The sequence below is a fragment of the Nyctereutes procyonoides genome, unplaced genomic scaffold (genome assembly GCF_905146905.1).
Source record: "Nyctereutes procyonoides isolate TBG_1078 unplaced genomic scaffold, NYPRO_anot_genome, whole genome shotgun sequence".
Classification (NCBI taxonomy): domain Eukaryota; kingdom Metazoa; phylum Chordata; class Mammalia; order Carnivora; family Canidae; genus Nyctereutes; species Nyctereutes procyonoides.
In genome coordinates, this window is record NW_026575126.1 from 12,297,829 (window position 1) to 12,320,135 (window position 22,307).

Sequence of the window (22,307 nt, forward strand, 5' to 3'; positions counted from 1 at the left end):
TTATTTCATATTTGAGCTTTCCTTTCACCTTAACTAATGTAAAACTGATAGATACTATTGTCTCTCTTCAAAGAACACATCTTATTGATGACTCTCTTCAGCCCATGTGTTAGAAGCCATATTTTTTTAAAAAAGAGAAAAAAAGGACAGATTATAAATTTGTGAGCAAGGAAAAAAATACCAAGAAATTAATGATTTAGCCTTTGCTTGACAACAAGAAAAACTTAGTGTAGTGATTTCTTACCGTGGACCCACAGATTTCTAGAAAACTATACATAACCAAGAGAAGCTCTGTGGGTCACACTAAGTCATCAGGATATTGGGAGGTGGCATTAGGATGACACTGTCCGACAGAGAGGAATTGCTTGCTCCAGTAAGAGATTAAAAATTTAATACTGTAGGATATTATATCAATCTAGGCTTTTCTCTATTCCTTTCTACTTTCTCTCTCCAACTGTCTAGTTTTCTCCTTTCTGCTCTATCTATGGCGAATACTTCCATGCTTAAAAAAATTTTTTTAAGGGAATCTTTCACCTTTTTTTCCTTGTAAACTTTAATTCTGTGGGCTATATTTTCCTAAACACGAAACTTTCCTTTTTCTCTCCTGGAATTAGAGAAAAGAAGTAATGTGGATGCTGAATACTGTGTCTTCAGTAAAGCAAAATGGCAGTGATTTTTGGATGGAATAAAATGAATGGTTAGAGGCACTAAATTAAGAGTGAATAGCGTCGATGCCAGCATCATGCATGCAGGCTTCTAAGCTGCATAGCATCACCTAAGCTATTTTAGAACACAGCTACATATCTTTAATGATTACAAATCTTCTTTCATCTCCAGAGTGAGATGAAAAAGAAATTATATCTGTTTCTCTTCATTGTCTAAAAGGTATATGCATAATCTATATGATAAACATGTGGCAAGCAACTGGCACATAAATTATTCAGTAACGTTGAACAGGGGATGCATTACAGAATGCCATTCCACACCTCACATCTCACCTCCCCCTCCCCCCTTCCTGCACTGTTCAATACCAGCATGGCCTCCGTTCAGTAGGTATATTCAATTAAATCTAGGAACTTCTCCATTTCTGTTATACCTCCAGAAACACAACAAAACAGAATGAAACAAAACTTGCTATTTCATTTTTAAAGTACTGTATTCCCTTTGTAAGAGAGAAGTTTACCCACTCTCCTAGTCAAATGATTTTGAAATTCAGATAAAACTGAAAGTAGAGAGGATTTCTCTCTCCCTCCCTACATCCTATTTCATAGGATTTCTATGAGTCATATTGTTTTAAGGGTTCAAAAAGAATGCACTTGGTATTGTACCAATTTAATGTTCCAAAGGAAACATTTGCCCTTGAGATTCTTCTAATATGCTGCATTTGGATTCAATGAAAGAGTTTATGTGCATAACTTTTGCTGTCTTAGGGGTTTTTGTGTGGTCTGTCTGATGGCAATTTGGGGATGAAAAAGGAAATGAGAATCGATATTGTATTATCAATTTCTTTTAATCACCATCAGCCTTCTTTCCCTCCCTCTAACACATTCCCTTCCACCTGCACGATATTCTCCTTTTATGGTATTAGTATATGATAAAACCTTACTTCACAGCCTAAACATAATATTGTGGGAAAAAAAAAGAAAAAAAATAAGCCATTTCAGAACAACTATTGGTTTTGGAGCCAAACTTTTCTTCAGTTCTTGATGCAAAAAATACAAGTTGTAACAATTCTATTTTTCCCATACAGTCAATAGCTAATCACATTACTATTTTATGTGATAGATATGCCTATTCTCTGTGATCAAATGACTTTTCAATTCTTAATTTGGACATATCTTTTGAACAGTGAAAATAAAATATTAAAAATATTCAGAAGTTTATAGTATTGTAACATCCTCTGTGCATGCAGCTTTCCCTCTGTGTTGATATTGGTGAGCAGATACTAACAATAACACTTGGAGAACTTTATTATCCAATTTTGTGTGCATTCAATAGGATTATGAGTTTTTGATCATACAAATGCAAAAGAGATTTGGCAGTAGCAGGAAGCAACATAGTTGTAGAAGCAAATTTCCATTTTATTAATCTGAGATAGAACTACTTTTTCCAAATTGCTACACAGCTTGAATTATCCGTTCAGCTTTCTCTGTTTATTCTTTGCACCACTAACCTCAGAATGTTAGTGGTTTATATAAATTCACAGTCCTGTGAAATCTGGGGGACTAGAAATCTTTGGATGCTATCCACACGACTAAGATGCAGCCAATAAAATTTTTAGCTTTCTTTGTAGGTGGTCTTTGTTAGTCTTGGTTAGTGACCTGTGTAAGTTAGAAGCAATGAAGAAGACTCTTGAGATTTATTTAAGGTAAATAATTTTAAAGCTCACAAATTTACTAGAAGTTTCTCTAATGTGACTTTGAAATCTATGTTGAAATCCTCCTTCAATATGACAAACTCTTAGAGTGAGGTATCTCAGTTACTTTAGAAACCCAACCAATTTTTAATTCTCCATATTATTTATGTGGATGGCGAAATTCCATTACAAAAAGGTGAAGATGTGGAACTCTTCTATAGAGGGCATTCTCCTAGCTCTCCCATTGCCTCTTTCACGTTAAGCCACATTTACACAAAATACCCTGAGGCTCATGGTCTGGATGAGTCTCTTGAGTATCCTCTGCTGTGTTCTGGTCACCACATCTTATTCTTTTTTTTTATTTTTTTAATTCTTTAAATTCAGTTTAGGTAACATACACTGTATTATTAGTTTCAGAGGTAGAATTCAGTGAATCATCAGTTGCATATAACACCCAATGCTCATCATGTCACATGCCCTCTTTAATACCCATCACCCAGTTGCCCCATCCCCTCACCCATCTCCCCTCCAGCAACCCTCAGTTTGTTCCTGCTGTTCAAGGTTTCTCATGGTTTGCCTCTTGGCAGCAAGAAGAGGTTTGCCTCTTCTTAGTGGGGAAGTTGGCATCATGTCTCAGTTCTCCTCTCTACCCCACCATGGACAGCTTCAACTTCCATGTGGATAATACATCTGACAGCTAATTTCATTGTTTAAAAAACAAAACCAAACAAAACCCTTTTGCGTTTTAATAGTCCTCTCCCATGGCCACTGCTGGCCTTTGTCAGTACCCATGACTTGTTTACTCCATGAACTCCCTCATTGGTAACAACAAAACAACCTATTAGTCCCTCCAGTTCCTTTATCCTTAATCCCACTAAAATTTCTCCTCCATATCATTAATTTCACCACTTTTTCTAGAGTTTATCATTATCTCTCTGGCTGCAACCTTGTGTTGCAATAAAATACAAGCCTCCTTTGCTAAACCTTCAAATTTTGCTCATTTTTCTCGTTTGACAAGTGCATTCAGTGCATTCTGTACTTCTCCAACTTGAAGGCCGGGGTTGTATCTGTTTGACAGCTATGTTGCCTTTTGTAGTGTTCTGGCTCAGTTACTGTTTTACTAAGCAGAACTGGAATGAAGAAAGCAGCAAGAGACTTCAATGAATGAAGCTTAATCACAAGTTTCAAGCCTTAATGACTGGGTTAGTACCATTGGTAAAAATAGAAACTTTTTGGGGGGCGAATGGTTGTGATAGAGTAGAGTGGAGAATTGTCAACTCAGTTATTAGAATTTGAGGTGAGTGTGAATGTTCTATTTGAAATTTCTTTTAGAAATTAAGAAGTAAGACTGGAAATTGCTGTAAAGATGGGCACTGCAGACAGTAATTTGAATAGTTGTGACTTCACAACAATACCAATGAAGGAGATTGACTCCACAACTCTCATGTTTTGTCACAGATTCCTTCATAAACACTATCTCATTGATCTTCATAGAAGCTAAAAGGGAGAATATTGTCATTCCTGTTTTATAGATTAGGAAACCAAAGCTTGGGGAATCTTTGGATAGAGCTAAGATAACTCAGCAGGAAAGTATGGAGGGAACAGAGACTAAGTGACACAGACGGTTTTAGGGTACATAGTTTCTGAGCAGACACTTTTTGGTTAATTGATAGAATCACAAAACAAAACCCAGGGACTTGAGAATTTAAAGAAAAACAAGGTGGTTTTTAATGCTGAATGCCAAATGTTCCAGGAAGTTAAAAGGTTGATGACTAAGAAGAAATTGTTGGTTTGATATTCTCAGACCACTCACTGGTCATCTTGAGCAAGCAGTCTCAGAAGAATGAGGACTGAAGTCAATCACATGACACAAGGATGGCAAGTTGGAGAAATATGTCAGTGAGTGGATGGATAACTTGAAGGGTCAGGAGGTTTAAGTGAAGATTTGCCATAAGTTAGTTTTGTGGGTTGTATTAGTTGGTACAGTAAAGTAGCCTTGGTGAAACCCTCCTGGGTACCACAGGAAAGTGATCCTTTCAAGAAGCCACTTCAGGTGGTAACACCAGGGCAGCCTCATCTGTGCAGCCTCTCAAATGCCAACCAGCTTCCTGGTTGCTCAGGAAGCAGAAGAGAGGTTGTGGGGAACTCACAACTAGTCCTCAGTGCATCAGACCATGGTTTCTCTTCACCTCTCAGCCTGATGCCCTGTGGAGTCAGTGGCCCTAATACACCTTCAAGGGAGGCTGGAAAGTGTCAGGGAGCATGTGCTATATTTGGTGAGCACTCTTCTCTCTACTTTAGTGAAGGAGGCCATGTTGCCTATTGAGGTATTAAAACAACAGAATGCAGGTTGGACTTTACAGCTGTCTTGGGCTGTTTTAGTCAGAACCAGGTGATCCTGGAATGGCTTCCAAGTTCCATGCGGAAGTTTCTCCAAGTCAGGCATCCACATGACTTTCTGTCTATGCTTTCCTCCTTTAACAAGTTAAAACGAGGAACAGTGATTCTGAAAGCTTTTATCCACAAAATACATGGTAACATTTAGCAGCTTCGCGGACGCATGATTCGGCGTAGAATTGCCAGCTTGCTGGCCTGGATAGGGAGAGGTCAAAAGGTTGCATTTTACTACCAGGAAGGAGAAAGGTAAATAGAAAATAAATGGATCAGCAACACTGCCTCCCTCTGGAGATTCTGGGATTGAAAGCCTCTACTTTACCTTCTTTTATTACCTTGTATGGTTTGCAGAACCCACATCCATTTTGTATCAGCCTTTTTTCAGCTAACCTGAGGGACAGAACATGAAGTCGGTGGGGGAGGGCAAGGCTGTGTCCTTGAGGTAGTGGGCAGGCATTCACAGTTTCTTGTCTGGAGACAGAGCTTCGCGTCCATATTTCTCTAGTGTACAGTGTGTACTACGGTTGCTATTCCTCACTCCTCAGCTCTCAGAACACCATCAACCATCCTGAACAAAGCCCTGGAAGCTGCAATAAAAAGGTTTTAAAACCTCAGAAAGGAGAGCCTGAGGAAGTATCACCACAGGAAAGGCAAATTAGTGTCACACAGTGGAAAAAGAAGGCTGTTGCTTCCATAAAGAGGGTACTCACAAGCCTGCCTCCTTAAGCATCACAGATTTCCCAAAGCCTTGTGGACTAGAGAGCCCCCATTTGAAGACATATGATACGATTTACTATGATGATCCGTGTACGAGAAGTCAGCAGAGAAAATAGTGATAAACTCTCAGAAAACAAAACACAAGCTCCTCGGTGGAGGAGGGGGCGAAGAAAAAAAATGTAGATGGAGGCCATATATAAATAACCTTATTGCCCATAGAAGATGGTAACTCTTTCTCTTTCTCTCCCCTTGTCTTCCTGCCTTTCTTGACTTTAGAGTCCTTTTTACAATGATTGTTCTGTAGAAGCCTGTATAAACTTAAGAGTGTGCCTGCCCGGGCCCAGTGACAGGGTGGTTCATGGGTGGAGCGATGTGATGCTGTTGGCCTGTGACACTCCTCCCAGCCTTCCTTCCTGTACCTAGCCCACCTCAAGTTCTGCTGAGGCAGCTCTGGAGAAGTCTGGGCTCCAGAGAGTGTGATGTAAACATCACTGATACTGGGTGAAAGAGTCTAATATTAAATAACGCATTTTTAATTTTGTACTCAGATAAAAAGAAATCATGAATTTATATTTGCAATCTGGATTGCTTTCTATGTTAAAGATTTTAACACTATCTCTCGGGAATGAGGATATCTATTCCGTATCCCCGATGTCAGGACTCGTGATCTTACCTCTCCCCACATTTCTAATGTTACCCACCTCCTTTCTTCCCCTTATCTGCCTGTGTGTCAGACAGTCATCTGTTCTCCTTTCTGACTGCTGTCCTTCTTGGCACATGTATCTGGGTAACTCCTACTTGCTCTTTGGGTCTCAGCTCAGGTCATTTCCTTAGAGAACTTCACCAAACCGTGAAATACAGTGTAGGCCTTGTTTTACACTCTTAAGATGTACTCTTCTTTCTTAATACTTCATTCTGATTTCAGTGATCTAATTATTATTGTGATTATCTGCTTAATATCCAGTCCCCCCTTAGACTCCAAGCTTCATACAGGAAAGTTTATACATGACTTACTCATCATTTTGTAATTGGCAACTAACAAAATAATTGAGAAATGGTGAGCCTTTGGTAAAGGAATAGATAAGGAATAAACATTATATCAGAAGAGGCTTCCCACTAGCTTTTGTATTGTTGATGCACAATGGTGCATTAGTTTCAGGGGTACAATGTAGTGATTTGACATGTTTATATGTTATGCTATGTTCACCAAAAGTGTAGCTGCCGTCCATCACCATACAATGCCTGTTAGCTTCTGGTTAAGGTCAGAAAAAAAGGCTGCATTTCAAATATGCTAGTATATGTTTCCGGTTTAGATCTCATGAACCTTGAGATTTGGGTCGATGGTCAAACAACCAGATTTTTTTTTTTTTTGGTACATGTAACAGTCCTGTATATTTGGATGATGCTTTTATTAAAGTATCTTTCTTTGTATGGCAACATTTAATCTTTATACCAACCCTGTGAAGGATGTAAGCCAGTAATCATTATTATATTGTGCATTAAGAAATGAATAAATCACCCAAGAAGCTGTTATCTTGCCTTAGCTTCTAAAGCTAACTAGTGACAGAATGAAAACAAGGCCCACAATTGCTAGCCCGGTGGTAAGTTGTTTATTTATTTGTTTTTTTTTAATTACAAATATAGGAGTATCCCAACTGGGAGCCCATTCTGTGAACAGTTCAAGAAACCAAATACATATAATATGCTTAAAGTTTGTACCATTGGTTCATGGCTCTACTTTAGGTTCTGGCTTCTCTGAGTGAAAAAATAAATATCTCCTCTTCAAGAGGGTTTTTGGATATACAATGAAGTTGTCATTTTATATACATCTTTATGTATACAGAAGTAGATTGTTCTCTCCACAAATTCTCCATGTGGCTATGCAAAATTGGCTCTTTTATATAATATGCTACAGTAACATTTGGGACATTAAACAGCTGCATCCCAAACACTTGGAGAGAAATAAGATCGAGGCGCCTCCTATGCAGCTACTCTGTTAATGTGGAATTTCAGTAACCAAAGGGTTAAGAAGTGAAAATTATCAGAGGAAGCCTTGTTAAAGGAATTAGTAATGGGATACGGGGAGCATGTTATCTTTAATTTGTGGGCATGAATCCAAACTCAGTTATTAGTAACCAAAAATCTATTGCATTTGGGAATTTTAGAAGCTCTGGTGGAATAATTTAGGGGGGAATTTGTCTGTTTAATGGATCATCGTGCATTGAAATTTTTATTTTTAAGAACAATATTTCCATGCGCATGTGTTTTCTTTTCTGACTCCTTTTGGTTATTGCTGAACAGGTGCTTCTCATGACTTACTCTTCCGACATTGTTTCATGCTACAGATCATCTGTTCAGAATACATTGAAACTCCACTTTAAGACTATTTGCCTCTGAAAATACTTTCATAATTAAAGCAAATCCTTTTTGGATCCCACCCAAGAGAATTTAATTGCTAAAACAGCAATTACTTATTATTTCACACAGTCTTATTTCAAGAAGATTCCAAAGTCCTGGGACTCCGAGGACAGCTTCATAAGAAAGTGCCATCAGATTCTCATAATGTTTTGGAAAGACTGTATCACATCAAGATAGAGATGATTTTGTGCGCTTTTGTATTGCTGGTCCATCCCCTAAAACATTTATCGTTAGGTGGGAAAAGGGTGCATTCTGCCAAAGGAAGGGTCAGAAAGAGAGCCCAGAGAAAAGTAAGGCCAGGCCCAGATGAAAGCTATTGGCATTGACCTTGCCCTTGCCCTCCTCAATACATAATCTCTGTTTTAGTTGGAGGGCACTGAGGAATCCCCATACTGATGGCTCTGGGCCAAGTACAGAAGGAAATGAGTCAAAATTGTATGAGGTAATACATTACAGAAGTAGTATATTTATTTCCAGGCTTAGCTGATTCTGAAAAATTACAATTGCAATTGTAGTTTTACAAATCATGTCAAAGAATAGACCAGACCAAGACAGGCCACAGAGCCTCAACTTTATTGATCCTTAAAAAATAGAACATCTAAATTAAGTGTAAGCCATACTTGTGGAGTTTGGGGAAATTTGTAATGCCTTAAGAGCCACTCCCTCCATTGCACCTGTTCACTGGTGAAAATAGAGGACTTCACTTAGGAAAACAAGCACCTTCCACAAGCACTCAGTTTTGTTTGAAAAAGTAATTGAAGAAAAACAAAGAGATTCTTGTTCGATCTGAAATCCAGAAGCTACTCTTGCCAGCTTTATGAATGATGGGAGTTCCACTTTCCATGTCGAAATGGTTGGCCCTTTTGCTGATATCCATAAATTAAGCAGCTGGGTTGTTGTGAGTTTTTTTTTTTCTTTTCTTTTTTCAATTAAGTGCAGAGTGCTCACAATGCACAATAGGTCCCTTAGAAGTGCATCTAATCTGTCTACTCCCATTAAAAAAAAAAAAAGAAAGAAAGAAAAGAAAAAAACTGGATACAGGATCATAAACAAAGAGTCAGTTACAGTACATCTGTACAGAGCTGGAGAGTTGAGTTCCAAGAGGATTTACATTGGGAAAATCCCCAAAGCAATAAAAAGAGACAAGCACAAACGTGTCCACACTCCAAATAGTGAGGCAAAGCCTGCTCCCAAGCCAACATGCTGATTCAAAGGATTGGAAAGCTTGTGTTTAATAAAACATAATTCAAATAGCCGTGTTCGTGATATCAAGGGTTGCTTACAACGATTGCTCGAACAAGGAGGAGGGACTATGTAAAATTATTTTCTAGTGCAACTTGCTAATTGAAAATGCCCGCATTCCTGCTATAATGGCGTAAACGATTTGAAGGCCATGTCAACCAGCAGAATGTTGACTCCCCCCACTTCAGGAAAGTCTCTGAGAAGACCTTTAACCAAAGCTGTGAGACTCTATGATAATGATAGGCCTTCATCACCATATTATTCCTTTACATTTTAGAGTAACGAGCTCCCATGAATATCCTCATGCAAGTCTAACTACTTAGAAAAGAAGTTAGCAGCAGTGGAGTCCTCCGGTCTGGGGGTTATGGCACATGCTGCTTCACCTTCACCTCCAACTGAAGGAACAGGCAGCAACATGGAGCATTCGCTGGGGGATGAGGCTTGGCTGTGTTCATAAGTAACACCTGTGTTTATCTGTGCTTCGAGGTGCCAGATACCCCTTTGTCAAAAATAGCAAAGCTTCCACCAATACGCTAGTCCTTTCTGAGGAGGGCTTATGGTATCACTTTATTTTCCAAAGAACCTTTCTTTCTCCATTTAGTTAGATTTGAATAGAATTAGAAGTGTTCAGAAATCAGTCCTACCACGGCTGAGTTTCTAAACCTAAGTGATAGAAGTTAACAACTTAAAAATGATAATCCTCTTAATTTATTATGGAAAGAGATTCCTTTCTTCTTTATCCTCATTTTCGCTCTTTCTTTATTTTTCCCCAAGCAATCATGCACATGTTTTTGGAGGCATAACAGCTCCAACCCATCCAGAAGCAGACACATTGCAATGCTTCACTATTGCGATTGCAGTTCAGGGTTTACTTTGGACCTTGAGCTCATTAGGGAAATATTTGACATCTCAACTCCAATTATTTAGTAGTCACCAAACTGCAAAGGCCACACATAACTGCCTGCAACTGGTTATAATTGGGGAGGATCAGAAGAATGATAGCAGAGGACTGCATTTCTCTTAATCTCCAAAGACAACAATACCTCAGGTCATGGTTCCTTTCCAAAATATACTGAAAGGCTGGAAAACAATAGACGTCCTTTCAGATGAGAAGCAACCAAAGTATTCTCATATTAGAAATAGAGTCCTCTCAGAAACGTTTTATAGATCTTCATTTGTCTGTCTTCTTTCTTTTCTTTCTTTCTTTCTTTCACTTTGTGTAGGAAGCATTCCTTTTTTTTTTTTTCCCTGAAGGATTCAGTGATTGAATAGCTCTCTGGTTCTTCCTCTCCTTTGTTCTCCCCCTCTCTTCCTTGTCCACATTCCGGTCTTGATTCTGAGTCAGTCTGTCAAGGTGTTCCATTGCCAAAGGCAGATATTTGTTTCCCAAGGGTTTTGTTTGTAAAAAGAAACCATTTCTTCACTTGTAGTATTTCTCTCACAAATTATTCTTCTCGTGTTCTGAGTTGAACTATCATTATCAACATATCAGCCTTCTCTATCTTCCTGGAGGTTTTACTTTACCAATATCTGCTATACTTTCACGGAGGAATCCTCATGCTTTATAGAGGTCTCGTGCAAAGGGTAATGTTTTTGTCCAGGGGATTGGTTTTTATTATCAATATAGATCCTAATTTCTTTTTTAAATTCTACATGATTTCAAGTATATGGTAGTTTTAAAAAGGCAAAATTATGGAGACAAGAAGATCATTGAGTCGGGGGAGGAAAGATGAATGTATAGAGCATAGAGGATATTTAGGACTTAGGACAGTGAAAATATTCCACATGGTATTGAAATGATGGATCTATGTCATTATACGTTTGTCTAAACCCCATTAACTATACAACACCAAGAGTGAACCCTTAGGTCAACTATGGGCTTTTGGTGGTTACGATGTGTCAGTATAGGTTCATCTTTGGTAACAAATATGCAATTCCAGTGAGTGATGTTGATATTGGGGGAGGCCATACAAGTGTGGCCTCCTCCATACTTGTATGGCTGATAGTTGATGAGAAATCTCTGTACTTTTCTCTCAATTTTACTGTAAATCTAAAACTGCTCTAAAAAGTTGTCTTTCAGAAATTATTCATCATGCACATTTTGCTGTATTTCCATATATTTTTTCTCCCAACAAAAGCTGTTTCCTTTCTTTTAAAACTGTAGGTTAAGAATGTCTCTCATTGTTTTTAAAGAGACTATCATGAACTCACAGACCTATCACTTCACTTCTTTCTACAGTTATCCCCATTCACCAATCTATTTTCATCTCATTTTTACCTAATAATACAATGTAGTAGCTACAACACCATTTACATACCTCTTCCTCTATCGTTAAATCTTAGATTATTTCTAGGTTTCAAGTATTAGGACAAATGATAAACCAATTTTTATAAACATGCTTTTAGCCTCTCACGTTTAGGTTTATTTCTTTGAGTCAAAGCCTACTTCCCATAGTTTTGACACATATTACTAAATTATTTACCAAAATAGCCTTTGAAAATTTGTGCTCTCAACTATGTTTTATTTTACGTAATTAAAAAGTTATTGACTAAATGGGACATCTGGGTGGCTCAGTTGGTTAAGCATCTGCCTTCACCTCAGGTCATGATCCCAGTGTCCTGGGTTCAAGCCCCGCATTGGGCTCCCTGCTCAGTGAGGAGTTTGCTTTCCCCTTTCCCTTTCCCTTTCACTCTGTGTGTGTTCTCTCTGCCTCATAAATAAATAAATAAATAAATAAATAAATAAATAAATAAATAAATAAATAAATTTATCTTTTTAATAAGTTATTGATTAAAGATGATTTCTCTTTGGTTTACTTGATTTTTTTAATTAATGGAAATCCCAAATAGTTTTGAACAGTTTTCCTATGTTTTCATTCTAATTGTGCTTCCTTTTTTGTGAGCTGTCCTTGCTCTTTTCTCATCTATTCTTTAGGTTCTCAGTACTTCTCAGGTTTTTCATATGGGGTTTCTAGAAGATTGTAACTATTTGAGAAGAGGCTTTTTTTTTTTAAGGACAAAACTATACATTTTTTTTAAGTGGAAAGTTTTTAAACCTGTAGAATCTTGACTTGTCATGGCTTGAGCAGATGTGGGTGAAAACAGTGGATGGTTTCATGGCCTCAGCAGTGTTCTTAGGGAAAATATTTTTTAGGACTGTTGGTAAATCTTTTATTTCTTGACATTGGAATGCAGATAAATGAGAATATATGGACAAACTTAGAGAAAACCATATAAACGTAACCCTTTCAATCTTGAAATTGTTATTAAAATGCATTTTAAAATAATGTGTGTCCCAAATCACTATCCTCTATTTTTTTTCACACTCTCTTTAAATATAGAGTGGTTCAGGAGGAGTTTTCAGAGAAGAGTCTGTGATAGGGTGTTTGTGATTCCGGGAGCTGTTTTGGTATGTGCTATGCTATTACACCTGGCACCAGTCCTGGACCTGCCTTTGATATTTAGGTGATTGTTTACTGTTTATAAAGGAAATTACTGTTTATAAAGGAAAAATGTACCTTTAGCTGCCACTTCTGCTTCATTTGCTCCCTGTTAGAAGAGCAATGGAAAATAGAACTTGAAAGAAGTAAAGGAGACAGAAAACGGGCTGTGTAAAATTGTGTATGGGGTGGCACCATAAGAAAGAACCCCATAGGAGTGAAAAGTCTAGTGTCATTGTGGGGAGGCAGGCCTCCGCTGAGGACAAGCCATTCCATACACTGCAGAATGTGAAAATAGCTGTTTGATTACAATGTTGTGTACATTAATGTGTTCACTGGCCATTTTCCTCATCTCTGAGGAGAACCCAGCAGGATAAATTCAAATGTGTGTTTTAGGAATGCCAAGCCTATGAGAGTTCTTTACCTTTTCCTCCTCCCTCCTCTAGTATCAAACATACCTGTTCTTGTTCTGGGTAATCTAGTTCTTCAAGAACCTGGTAGATGATTATAGTTAATTAAACAGGATTGTAGAATGATATTAATGACTTATAATGACTAAATGTGATACACTCCCAGCCTCACATAGTAGTTTTAGCAAGAGTCTTTGATGCCTCAACTCAAGAATATGACTCATGGTGGAAATTTAGGGAATGGTGAAGTGCTGGTGAGGAGTATGGTGATGGTGGCAGTGTGGTCAGAATTTTGACAGAGAATTTATTCCAGTCCTTAGGAGTTTCTGCAAAGGAAGTCACCTGTTCATCTATTGAGCAATGACTTGCTTAATGTATACATATTTATAGAGAGTTTCTCAGAATTCTCTCTTTCTCTGTATACGTTTATGTGTGTGTGTATGCAAAACACCTGTGAGAAAACTTAGCTTTAACTCTTTTACTCTAGTGCTTACAAGTCTTTAAAAGATACTATTGTTAATTTGCATTAAAATAGAAAAATTCATTTATTCTCACTTCAATTCTAAGGCTAATTCTCTATCTCTATGGAAAAATAGGTCTTTACTTAAGTGGAAAAGACTTGGTCATTCTGCCAATACCTAGCAGTATAATCTAGGCATGTCTTTTTATGTCTCAGATCCTCAGTTTACTTATCTGCAAAAAAAGGATCAGTAGTACCTATCATAGAAGATTGTTTTGAAAATTGTCAACATGGTTAATGTTATTACACTATCTGCATGTTAATAGGCTCCTGATGGCATAATTGATGATAGAACTGCCATGTGAGAATTGCAATTCGGAAAAGAAGAATTTGGAAATTTTGACACATTGAATTCTTTTTACTATTGGCTAGAAATAGTTATATTAAAGATGCTTAAAACCATAAGGCTAAGATTTGTTAAACACACTTGGTTGATGACCTCTAAAAGGCCTTTTTACTTAGTTCAAAGGTTTGAAGGAATAGTTTTTTTAGGGAATTTCATTTCTAGTATTGTGTTCATTGGGATATTACGAGTTTTTTTTCTAGTACCTCCCTGTCAAAAGAACTGACTTGTTAACAAATTTCCGGGGCAGCTGTGAAGGCGAAAGCTGTCAGTAACTTCCCATTAAGTTCCAAGCTTCAGTCTAGCATGGAGAATGTGCTAGTCCCTGTGATGGATGATCCTTCCCAAATGCTGCATTTGAAATGGCTTTCTATTGTGAATGGTTAATCTTATTGAGTTCAAATTGAGAGTTTCTCAGAATTCACATATCATTTCAGTTTTGAAAGCTTATCCAGCTATAGCTAGGATATTTAGGACTCGATTTTTAAAATCATACTTTTCATACTATTATGGAAAGAGGTGTTTGTATAAGACAGTATTTTCTCATTTTGCAGAAAATTAAATTATTAATGTGATTTTAGGTAAGGGCTCTCTACTAGATCAGTGGATCAGTTTTGAGGACAGAATTATTTCATTGTAAACACTTGAAATAATGCCCCCAATAAGTGGGAATTTAATGTTCTACTTTCCTTGATTATTGTAGGTGCGGGCATCCTTAATTGTTTTGATAACTGGCATTAAAACAATCTCTGCAAAGAGTTTGGCTTTTTAAGGAGGTGGTCCTCATTTGAAAATTGCATCAGTGGGATATTCCTCACATACGATTGTGGAGTTTTTCTGTCATTTCTACGGTTTAAAGAGTGAAACTTTTCATATACTGGATGGATTGCTGTGATTTAGTTCTGTTCACTAGGCAGTCGAGTTACAATCTTTTTGTTTGAGTGAAATGAGGTTATCACTCAGGTCCTTTGTAACTTAATTGGTAGAAGAGCTAGGTGCAGCTTTGATAGTATGCCCTTCATAGGCAAATTCTTAATAACCACCTAGAGGTCAGCTATGTCCCTATAGCATACAGTGGAATTCAAGATTTTCTGGATAATATTTGCTGAGATGGGTAGGTGAAATGATAGGACTTATTCGAGATGATCCCACAACTCTTAAGATTTAATAATGGGTAGAAATACACGTTGGTTAAAGACTGGGACTTTGAACTCAACAGGCTTTGGTGCAACCTGGCCTCCATCACTCAGTCACTGAGTGTCTTTGGGCAAATGGCTTACCGCTCTCCACCATCCTTGTTTTCATGTCTACAAAATAGAAATAACAGTTCCCACCTCTGAATGTTTTTAGAATTTAATACATTCACATAAATTGCCTAGTAGACTCCTAAATGATATTGTCATGTGATAAACTGAAGTTTCTTTATGTACATATTTTCTTAGGTAAACTTTTTCCCTCATTTAATAATTCTCTTCCTTTTCCCCACTATTACGGACTGCCAGAAAGAATGCTATTTGGGGTATAATAGAAAATCTTTCTCAGATTTTCCTCCCACAGAGAACAAAGAATATAGCAAAAGGACCTCTATTCTTGGGCCATCATTATCCTCGGTGCCTGACTGACGTGGAGCAAATGCATGGCCATATTTGAATGCCCCGCTATTTCCTACAGCAGCAGTCAAGGTCAGAATGATACTATTGGCCATCAAAAAGTATAATCTGTTGGATCTTGAAAGGCTTTAGCTAGAAATTCTTCCCCTTCTCATATGCACCATCCTAAAGGCCAGTCTCAAAGCTTTTTAGTTTCTCTTTAGACTTTTATTTTTGGTCCTGCATGCTGTAAGTGTGCCTTGCCTTGAACTATTTGAGGTTCATTGTTTACTTTCTTCTTCTTTGGAGTGTATTTCAAGCATGTTATTCTTAGTGGTCTTTTGTTAAAGCTCTCAGAGGCCTTCACACTCTAAAACAACAATGAATTAAAAGTTAATGTGTTATTATTTTTTACTCGCTATAATTCCATCTTAGTATTTGAAATGGCTTCACCCAGGAGTGCAGAGCTTTCAAATACCTGACGCTCAACCTGCCATAACACTTCAAATGTCTCTCAGAATTGACAAAGATCCCTAAATGAACCAGCAGAATGATTTTCCCAGTGTTAGAGTCTGAACCCTAAAGCTTTTAACCCCTGAAAAGTTGTACAGGAAGTCAAGGGAAAAATGGTAAATGTTGAACTTTCCTGGCACAATAATGTCATTTGACAATTGATAATTTCTCCTATATTACTTGCATACCTCCCACATTGTATTTTTGGTAAACTTTAACTTCTTTATCTTTCTTTCTTAAGAAAAAAATAAATATTCCTTCTTTAAAATATATCTCCAGCAACATGTGATACCAAAGAATGACCAATTTTTAAAAATTTGTAAAAAACAATGATTATTATGTATATGTATATGTATACGTATATGTATTATGTATATGTAATATATATATGCCAAATAATTTGTGTTGAAGAGACATCTAAATTCAGTATGATATATGAGGTGTAATCAGAGCATAGAAAGTATAGCTCAATTCTAAATCCTTTATTTATATATATATTTTTTATTTAGAAGTTAAATTAATTCCTTAATAATGCTACTTCTTGATTCATTTTTTTGGACGGTGGCTACTAATTACTGATCAGTTACGTTTCCTACTCAGTTTTCAAAACCTGGGCTCAAAATTCTGTTGATGGACTTATCCTGTGTTGTTACAGGTTGACAAAAGGGACAGGGAGACCCAAAAGTGTCCATTTACCAAAGCGTTCCTGGCAAGGCAGGAACTGTGTACATGGGAATGCACAGAGAGCATGCCTTTTGCATATCAGTTGTACTGATGATATCTCAATTTCATTCTTAGGACTGTCAGATTGAAACTTAGATCTTGAGTACCAGAAGGAGTTTCAAAGATACATTTGTGAAATACTCAGAAATATTAGATGCAGGACATCTCTGAGGTCAGTGCAGTGCATTTTGCTAAAGAATCTGCATCCACAACATTGACTACTTCATGACAAAAACAGCGTAGATTATGTATAAGTCAATTTCATCTCATAGCATTTTACATTATAGAAAATTATTGCAACATGGAATATTATAGCATGGTTACGTTATGGGGCTTTCAATTCTAATGGAAGATGGTTCAGATATTATGGAGAAGTAATTTTATGTACTACAAAGGAGCTTAAGGTTTTTCTTAATGTTAAAGAAACTCAGAAAAAGGTGGGAAGAGAATTTGTTGTGATTAAGAATTCGTTGTGATTGTGGCCCAGGTTGAGGAATTGGAATTAAATTGTAACTGATTATAATTGTAACTAATTGTAACTGATCTATTTGTGATGAGTACAAGGCAACTGTGATTAATTGCTTACTCTCTTCTATAACTGACTGCCTTCCTCTTTCCTCTCCACTTCATTTCCAGATCTAGACCAAAATGTTCTAATGAATCTTCTTCTTACATTATATAACCATTAGCATATAACCCATCTTGTAATGGAGTTTTATAAAGGTCTATAAATTGCAAATGTCGGTATTGGAATATTAACAATTTATTCACCTAAGTAGTTACCTTCAATGCATCCCCCTCCTAGTTTTCTTTATCTGTGTGTTCAGGTCTTTCTTGATGAGGAAATTTAAGAGGTGTTTTTGCTTAAATTTAAATGAACCGAATACTGTTGTAGGCAGAGTCAGACCAGAGACCAAGAATCTTAACAAAGAAATTTGCACATACTGTCTAGTTTTGTTTAGGTTGTTTTAGAGAGCAAAGAAAGGAAACAGCGATATTTGGAAACTGATCACTAAATAATAGTTTTATGCAATCTCACGAAGAAATGGAAAACAATTGTATACTCCAAATAATTGTTTAAATAAGATTGTTAGGGGATCCCTGGGTGGCGCAGCGGTTTGGCGCCTGCCTTTGGCCCAGGGCGCGATCCTGGAGACCCGGGATCGAATCCCATATCGGGCTCCCGGTGCATGAAGCCTGCTTCTCTCTCTGCCTCTCTCTCTCTGTGACTATCATAAATAAAATAAATTTAAAAAAAATTTAAATAAGATTGTTAGTAAACCAGTTATTTTTTTTTTTCTTCAGTGGTTGTATATTGCACTCCACTTTACAAATGAAATAAAACACTGGGAGAAGACATACATAAGAGAAAAAGCATTGCTCTCAGCTTTTACGCCACTTCCGAGTTTATTTGGGACTCTGTCCTCTACCCAGACATCGGTCATTTGAGATCCGTGCCAGGTAAGTAAATTAATTGAGTATAAATGTGTAAAGCCTTTCTATCACCTCTTGAAAATAATGAAACTCTAGAAGACAATAGAACTTGCAGCAGTAACAGCGAAATGGCTTACTAAAGTGAATTAGAAGGTTGCACCAGATTTCATCTAGCTCTTTAACATATGTTTATCTATCCAGCTATCTATTTATCTATCTAATGTGTGTGTTTACACACAATGCATAAATGTTATGCAAAATGTATATAGAAGCAGATGCCTCACAAAGATTAAATGTTATTTTTTATATGTCTCTAAAGTCTGTGTCTCATATTAATACAATGGATTGTCAGATTTTTCCATTGTTCCACTTCAAAGCATGCAATTATATTGCCTTAATTGGAAGCACTGATGTGTTTTCACCAAGGATGTTTATTTGTATTCTGACTACTGAGATATAAATATGGGACCATTTGCTATTTTTAGTTTTCCGCTAACATTTTTTTAACTTTTTATCTTTATGAACAGACACGTCGAGTTTATTGTCAGTTCAAAATTCTGAATTTGTAGTGGATTCACATAAAAATCTTACCAGTTGTCGTACTGAAATGAATCTTTTTTCAAGGGTCGTGATAATACATAGCAGAAAGCATAACAGACAAATCCAGGGACTTGCTGACTTATGTATTACCATAAATCCAACTGGCATGGATTTTATCCAGGAAGCTTTGGTGTCCATTTGACCAGAATATCTGTAAATATTTTGTTATCTCTGATCAGTTTGGTCAGCATGGATTTAAAACCCTTTTTGATAGGCACATGTTGGTGGTGAAAATGTACAGTTTCCTCCAAAACTTTTTGAGGATATAATCTCTGCAGGGATTTCAGTGGAACAAAATTTTCATCTTGTCAGGTAATAAAAGTATTAAATTATACTAATTATCACTAAATAGAAATTAGAGACTTTTCTTTAATCCTGTGTATGACAGCAGGGCCCTGTTGATCAGTGCAGCATAGATTCTGTGTTTCCCCACATCTGGCTTCAGTGAGATGAATTAACCAGTTAACTTGAAATTGTCTTTGCTATTGACTGAACCAGCAAATCTGGAAATGCTATTTTTAGTGCTGATTGTGTTCCAGGTACCATTTCAGGTACTTTGTATGTATAAACCTATTTAATCTTCAAAATGTGCACAATGCACATTTGTTTGCTTCCCTAATTTTATAGTTGAGGTAACCAAAACGAAAGGAGGTGAAGGTACCATGTTTCTTATAATATTGAGCCTCTTGTTCTCTGACTAATGAAAATATTACCACAGATAATTATTATATATTTATGACTTAGTAAGAGACCCTCACAATATCATTATTTCCTTTATTCTTTCACAATATCTTTCCTCAAAGCTAAGAAAAGAATCCATGCCTACCAGTACTTCATCTAAGTGGGAATGGAGCCAAAAGAGCTTCTTAAAAACAGAGGCAGTTGTCCCTGAAACTAATAATACGTTATACGTTACATAAATTGAATTTAAAATAAAACAAAACAGAGGCAGTTGTGAAATGACAATAATTTGTTCATTCATTCATTCAACAAATACCATATTTATTTTATATCTGCTATCCACCAGGTACTTTTCTAGATGTATACAAAGATCTTCAAGTAGACTATATTATTTTATACAATCAAATAAATAAAGTCATTACAATTGTGATGAGTTAGGGAAAAAAAGAGTAGATGCTGGAATAAAAATAATACAAAAGACTTCCTTTAGGTAAGGATAGTCAGTAAAAGCTTCTCTGAAGGAATGATATTTCAAATGAGACCTGAGGACAAAGAGTAGTCACACTACAAGAGCTATAGACAAGGAATAGCCAAGAGAAAGGTCTCCACAAGAATCTGGAGAAAGTGAGAACTCAGAATGTTCCAACTTAAGGAAAGCCAGTGTGGTGGAACACAGAAATGAGCAAAGGAGATACATCTGAGATGAGGCTCAGACGGTGAAGTGGCCATATCTTGCCACAGAAGCAGAGGCAGCTTGAATCAGCACTCTCTCAATACCTGGTGGGTTCATCAGCACAACACAACCCCACTGGCATTGACTTTGTTCTAGGATCTTGGCAGTGGCAGGAAAATGATTTACCAGCTATGTCTTCTGTGGTAGTCCCAGTTCTGGATAATATATATATATATATATATATATATATATATATATATATATATTCTCATTTGATACTTACAATCCTGTAAATAAAATGTACCTAAAAAATAAAATAAAAAAATAAAATGTACCTATATTTATTTAGGTAAACAAGCAGAGAAACAAAAAGCCTCCAGTGTAATAAAGTATCTTACTCAAGGTTACACGGCCATGAGAGAGTAATGGAGTCAGTCCCAACTTTGAAGTCCTTCCAACTATGCCAGGCTTCTTCCCTGTGAGTCACAAGGCTGAATGGAGAGGATGAAATTGAATGATCCCCACAGAAGTGTCTGATAGAGAGGAGCCAGAAAGTTCCAAGAGGATGTGTTGGTTCCCTAGCAGAGATTTGTTGGACATGGGAGAAGGGAGTCCTGTCTTAGACATTTGTGGAAAAGAGATGCTGAGACTTAGAAAGCAGGAGTCAGAACTTCTTTGGGCCAGAATGGAGGCTTGGAAAGGACAGTCACTTTGTTTATTTCTGTGGGGCATATGTCCCTGCATACTGTTAGCAAGAATGGGGAGGAGTGGCTGGTAAATATGGGGTATTATCAGTGCAACTTCAATCAAACTAGTCTAGGTCTCATCCTGAATTTCATCTGTACTTCTGACCACCCAAAGCTGTGACATACGTGAATATAGCACAGGCTCAGAGAATGTTGTAAAAATGTGACATTGGTCTATGTGTAATGACATTCCTAATAGACCTAAGGAAGTAAGTGGGGATTTCTTCTTGGTTTGGGACTAAAACGATGGAACCTTTGTAGTTCCCCCTTGGTATTAATGCAATCTCCCCTTTTGTATTCAAGTTACATATGCATTATTACTTTTTGAAAAGTAGGACCACTGCTTTCTCTCTCCAGAAATCTGAGTACTGATATCATGTTGTATTTAGTTGTTTCATGGGAAAAGATGGATTACAAGACTGAATTCAAATGGTGGCCAATTGCCATTTTTTAAATCACCAGGATCCCAAATATTAATTTCACATGTGCACATCTTAAACCATAATTAGGTTGAACAGCAATCTGGTGGGAGATTCCATCTTGCAGTGCATGGACCTCATTTTCTGACTTCTCAGGGACACTATATTTTTCTTTTCCTGTTGAACATTCTTTATTTAATAGACTTTTTGAAGATTATATTTTTCTGGAAAGTTCTTTTAATTCAGGTGTTTTTTTTTTTGTGGAAATAGATTACCCACTTTTTGGGCCTCTAATAGGATGAAAAAGCTGTGTAGGGAAGTGGAGTAAGAGGTGCAGGGAGCCTTTTTAAAACAAAAATAAAAACAAGAGCAAAAAACAGCGAAGTTCCTGGCTGGGAAAATACTGTGTGGATTTATTTTATTGATTCTTGTTAACTGATTGAGTCTAATAGAAGAAACGAGAGAACCAGAAAGAGAGAAAATTGTGCGTCATAGTGGTATACTTCCGTTGTTCTTTTTTTTAAGATTTTATTTTTATTTATTTATGAGAGAGAGAGAGAGAGAGAGAGAGAGGCAGAGACACAGGCAGAGGGAAAAGCAGGCTTCCTGGAAGGAGCCCGATGTGGGACTCGATCCCAGATCCTAGCATCACGCCCTGAGCGGAAGGCAGACGCTCAACAGCTGAGCCAGGGACCCAGGCGTCCCTCGTTGTTTCTTTTTCAAACACGTTTTTGTGTAGCTGTGAATTGAAAAAGTTCTTCGGGCAACTACAGTTTCCTGGGACATTGGTAAAAGATGACATCAGTCTTAGGGAGACCATCAGGTGAAGAGGGTTTAGGATTTGGGGAGAACATGTCATCAGAACCTTCCAGTAGCCCAGCACTGACATAAACTAGAGTAGTAATTCCCAAACAAGGACCACACCTAATGACATGGTAATCTGAGAGATTTCTAAGTACAAAGTCCTAAAATCAGATTCAGTAGGAATGGGGGCTGGGGACATAGAAATCCCAAGCAATTTCTAAAGCTTCCTTGCAAATTGTGAAGCAAAGAAGGTTTATGAATTACTGAGTAGAGGACTAAACTGTC

General features: G+C 37.1%; 1 long non-coding RNA gene across 1 annotated transcript in view; it reads left to right on the plus strand.

Annotated features, from left to right (window-relative positions):
* Positions 1-18,120, plus strand: part of LOC129519126 (uncharacterized) — a 179,589-nt gene extending 161,469 nt beyond the window's left edge. Inside the window, exon 3 of the long non-coding RNA XR_008666353.1 lies at positions 17,971-18,120. This is a non-coding gene — a long non-coding RNA (uncharacterized LOC129519126). The remainder of the gene's footprint in view (positions 1-17,970) is intronic.
* Positions 18,121-22,307: the final 4,187 nt, after the last annotated feature.